Genomic DNA, 5325 nt, shown 5'->3' on the forward strand with positions numbered 1-5325 from the left:
CTGCCATGAAGGTGGAGGAGGAAACACAGCCCAGGTGGCTGGGAAGCACTCCCACTCCACCCCATCCCACTCGGGAAGCTTTGGCCACTGGAGAGGTCTCAGGTGATGGCACAGGTCCCCTGCATCGCCCCCTGCCAACTGCCCCTCCCCATGGCAAACCAGCCATGAGCTCAGGGAGATGCCCCCCCCCAGAGCACCCCACAGCCATTGTGAGCAGGGAAGGGGCACACAGGGCTCGGGCGGGCAGCTGGAACACAGATGGAGCAGCTGTAATGCTGAGGCACCTCCATGCCCCAGCATGACCTTCCAGGATTGCAAAACAGAAACCAGCTCCACTGGGGCGGTGTGACTGGGACGTTCACCTCTCCAGGAGGCAACACCCAGCTCATCTGCACCTGGTTTCACCTTGATCTGTGGATCCACCAGTACCTAGAGCCAGAGAACCCCACTGGGGCAGCCACAGCCACTGACTTGGCCCCCCTGGTGCCCTCTAAGCTCCCCACATGGTGAGCAGCAGAAAGAAGCAGAAGCATCCTGGGAGGCTGGCACACAGGAACTGCCTTTACTCACCCAGCAGGGAGTGGGATGTCCAGGAAGAATCAGAGGAACCAGGTGACATAAACCAGACACCTGCATGTCGCACTGTCAGAACTGCTCTGACCCTAGCACCCAATACCACTTTTACAATTTATATATAAAATGGTTTGATCCCACCTTGACCACCAAAACCTGGGCTTTGGTTGGGCTCTCCCAGCAGCCAAGGCTCACTCAAACTGCTGGAATATTCCTCATCAAGGGGGTGTATTTAATCTTTCATCTGAGATCATTTTTTTTCTGTGGGTACCCATAGCATCACTGAGGACAGGCACTGCAGGAATTTACCCTCCCACACCTGCACAGGGTGCTCTTTACCCCCTGCACAGCACTCTTGCATCTTGCCATGAAATCACCTTTGCCCACAGCAGGGAAAACCTGGGTCCTGGGGTGCTGACACCCCATATCTGACACACTGGTGTGGCACAGGGTCCCACACGGGCCGGGTGACACGTTCACAATTGCTAAGCCCAGTGCTGCAATAAAGCCCTGATAAAGCCCCATCCTCTTGCACAACACCCTCCTTCATGGTCAAGGCCGGCCACCACCCCAGCACCACCTGACAACGCCCTGGGAAGGGAGGTGCAGGCAGCACCCAGCACATCTGCCAGGAGTGAAGGCAATCCTGAGATGCCTCAGCCCTGGCATGCAGGACTTGGTCCCCATGTGTGTCAGCTGCACATGCCCCGTGCAACAGCCCAGCTGTGGATTCCCTGGCTGGGTGGAGCATTGTGACCCCCTCGACTTCGCCCCTTCTGCCCTCCGGTCCCCACGCCGTGCCCAGGTGGCAGCAGGCTCACGGGGTGTGACAGCAGAAATCCCAAGCAATGGTGGGGACAGACAATACCCAAAAGAAGGACAAAAGGCAGGAGCTGCTGGATGAAGGCAGCACCTCCCCAGACCCCTGCCCTCGCTCAACCCTGAGCAAGGGTTCAGGCTCTGGAGCACCCAGGCTGCCGGTGCCCTTGGCAGCTCTGTGGGGCTGCTCCACGCCGATAGCTCAGGACAAAGCCAGAGGGAGCACCCAGCAAGCGGGGCTGGCAGCGCTCCCGGGCGAGGAGGAGGAGGGAGGGCTCTGCTCCCACCCATACCAACAAAGCCCTGGCAGTCTGGGCTCCCTGAGATGCTGGTGCTGTGAATTTTGGGTGGGGATAGGAAGTCCTGCAGGATGGACAGATGTCTCAGGACACAGGGACAGGTCACGCTGGTGAGGGAGGCACCGATCCTGCAAAGGCAGCTGGCCAAGGCAGCAGCACTGGCTGCAAGGGCAGCCTGGCCAAGCCATGACCCAGCCCCCAGCAGCCCCCCACCAGCAGCTGGCAGCTCCTCCAGCCCAGCATGCCAGGCTGCCTGCCTGACCCCCCCCAAGTCACAAAAACCCTGCAGGCAGCCGCCATTCTGCCATCCAGAGAGGAAAACAAATGCATCTGATCCTCCAGCAGCCGTATCCTGCCCATCCATGGGGTGAGCACCCCATGGCAGTGCATCCTTTCAGCCCCAAAGTCCCCTTTAGGCTGAACAACATGAAGCAAGAGGGTTTGGGGCCAACAACCCAAGAATACCCGTGGCTGTGGAGCTGGGCAGTGGAAATGCCCCTAATTTCTCTAAGCTGCTGCATCCTGTCCTGCAAGGCCAGCAGCTCTCCTGGGATTAGCTGGCAGAGCCTTGTTACAAGCAATTACAGCCTCAGTCAGGGAGGGCGGTGGGGGGAGCTGGAATCGGCCCCTGCAGAGGCATCCCATGCCACCCCTCTCCTCTGCACCCAGGGAAGGCAGAGAGGTCTCTGTCTGCAGAGATGCCCGCTCAGGATGAGGACTTCAGGAGCATTGCACTGCTGCTCCTACCCTGAAACAGGATTTGGGGCACACTCAGATGCTTCTCCCCCCGCAGCACCTTCAGCCACCTGGCAGGACCAGCAATCCCAGGATTGTGGGGACCTCAGCTGCATAGCACGTCAGGACTCACACCCCATTTCCCAGCCACTCAATAGCAATTTCAGGACAGCTTTTGAAGCCTCAAGTCCCAGGAAATTCCCTGCAGCCCTACAAGCAGCATCAAGCCTGCTGGCGGCAGCAACCTTCCCAGTTACTCAAAGAGAAACACAAGAGCTCTGAGGATGCCTGAGCCAGCAAATTCACACGGGTCCCAAAATCTGGCTCACACATTCGGGCTTCATACAAAGGGGATGCAAAGCAGCCTCCTTTGCAGCATCCCTGTCACGTCCTGTTTGACTGGAGCTGCTTTTCATGCAGCTGCCTTGGGAGGAAATTTAATTCATTTCCTAATTAAACTCCAGCTACCCCAGTGCAATGCTCCCAGTGCCGGGGGAACTGCTCCCTGTTACACTCTGAAACCCAGCCCTGGGAGGCTCTCCCAGGTTTTACAAGGAGGGATGAGCCTTGCTGGCAGGAAGGGCTCTAATTTAACACTAAATTTGCAAGAGGGAAGCCTGAGGCTGGTAGCAAATGCCTTGCCCTGGTACCAGAGCACTGTGCTGGCAGCACCCAGCGCTGCCCTGGGAACACTGTGCAGCTTGTATGAAACTTTCTCAAGACACTCCCGAGCAGCTGAAGCCTCCGGAAATAGAGACGGAGGCAGACAAACTGTCACAGCTCTTGGTGGGGGGACACCTCCAGGGCACAGGGCCCCAGGAAATGGGGCTGACCTGAGGGGTGTGAAACTGTCACCACACCATGGACCAGCTTCCCAGGGAGGCTCAAAACCTCCACCACAGCATCAGGGGGATTTGCACACTCAAGGTTTGATAGGAATGAAAAAGGAGCCCACAACTGCCTGAGGGATCTGTGGGGGTATCCGAGATCCCCAGCAGTCCCAATCATGCAGGACCCAGTACAGTTTGGAGAGAGAATGGATTCTGCTGGAAGGTGGGAGACATTAAACATTGCTCACCACAAGCAGCTCTCCCAGCTCCTGAGCGTCTCCAGGCTTGTTAAACAAATAAAGGCAAGTCCAGCCCAATAAAGCAAACAGAACTCTGACACGTGAAAATCTCCTGCTTCCCCTGTGATCCCAGGAAATCCTACCAACCCACAGTGATGGGATGGGGCTGCAGGGGGATGGAGCAGCCAGCACTGGTTGCCTGCCAGTGGCCAGAAACAGGCCACCAGTGTGTTCCTGCCTCACTGGAGAGGAAACCCTTTCTGCCTGCTCCGGCTTGGCTCAGCATCCCACCCTGCTTGGTGGGTGCCTGGCCTGGGTGATGTCTCCAAACCCACTTTTCCACTGGGCCCTGCCCCCAGCCGCAAGGTTTCCTGCTGCTACCTGTTGAGAAACCATCTGGGGCCTTGTGGCAATGCCACCCCACATCACCTGCTTCCTGATCTAGTGAGGAGAGAAACCGCTAGCAGAGAAACCGCCAGTAGTAACCGTGCATGGGCTGTGCCCTGAGCCTGCTCCCCAAAACTGTGGGGAATCTTCAGCCAAGACTGTCCCCCAAAGCCCATGAGGTATCTCCAGCTGGGGCTCTCTCACAAAATCTTGTGCGGCATCTGCAGCTTCCTAAGCTCTTTCCATCACTCCAGCCAACACAGCAAGCAGGCAGCAGTCCCACAGCATGAGAGGGCTCCATCCTCTTTGGGGACTGCACGTCCTTAGCCCCCAAACTGGGCAGGGGACTCACCTGAGCTGCATTAAGAACAACCCTTTTATTTTTCCCAGCCCATGGAGAGGTCTGGGAGCAGAAAGCAGAGCCTCACTAGCCCCGAGGGAGGGCTGGCACTGTGACATACGGGAGAGCAGGCACGTTCTCCCTGCATGGGGCAGCTCCGGGGCCCAGCACGGGGCCACATGTGAGGGACCTGGGATCATAGAGGGGACAGCGAGCAAGACAGCACAGAGATAGAACATGGCTGTTCCCAGCCAAATAAGCCCATCAAGGAGGTGCTGGAGTGATGTTTTAGCCAGGCAGTGATGAGAGCTGTGCCTGCAGTGGATCAGCCCAATCAGGGGAACAAGCACAGGCTAAAGTCCCACAGGAGACACAGCTCAAAACCACCCAATCCTCAGCAAAACCCCATGCTGGTAGCAGTTCAGCAAGGCACCAAGGTCTTTCTGGGGCTCAGCATCAACACTGGGAAGGCTCCACTACACCAACCTCTCTGGGAACAGGTCATAAGATTTCCCCAGAAGGTTCCTCACACTGAGAACTCAAGAGGCTGCTGCCCAGGGAGCCATCCACATGTCTGTTGTAACAACAAACACGTCTTTGCTGGGTAAATAAAAAGCAGTATTCTCTCCCAGAGCCCCGAGCGTTTCTTAGGAACCGCTTGGGGCATGAAAGGTCAGCTGTTTCTCAATTCCTCACCTTTCTACATCACTTTGTTTGTGCAACTGCTCACTCCCACGCGTGCTTAAGGCCAACATTCCTGAGTCGGGAAGCGTCTGTGGGGACTGCCAGGATCAAGCCCCCAGCCCGGGAAGAGCTCTGCTATCTCCACTCCACAGCAGAGACTGAGCACACTCAAAGCAGGGTTGACTACTACCAACACCAGCAGTCTCAGCCCCGAAAAACCTCTGCCACGGGTTTTTGTTGTGTTTTGGGGTGGGTTAGTGCCGGCCCCCCTCAGCCCAGTTCTGGGCTCAGCTGCACGTCAAAGCTCCCCCTGTTGCTTTCCTCACTGCATTTTACCGGCCCCGCAGCACAGGACTGAACGGGGTCAGTGGTGCGTCCAACCAGCCCGGTGCGCCCGCCCGCCCCCGCCCGTCACAGAC

General features: G+C 57.4%; 1 protein-coding gene across 1 annotated transcript in view; it reads right to left on the reverse strand.

Moving 5' to 3' along the window:
- Positions 1-5325, reverse strand: part of SLC9A3R1 (SLC9A3 regulator 1) — a 10880-nt gene that overhangs the window by 3716 nt on the left and 1839 nt on the right. The gene's annotated exons all lie outside the window — the stretch shown is intronic.

Source organism: Geospiza fortis, unplaced genomic scaffold, assembly GCF_000277835.1.
Source record: "Geospiza fortis unplaced genomic scaffold, GeoFor_1.0 scaffold244, whole genome shotgun sequence".
Lineage (NCBI taxonomy): Eukaryota > Metazoa > Chordata > Aves > Passeriformes > Thraupidae > Geospiza > Geospiza fortis.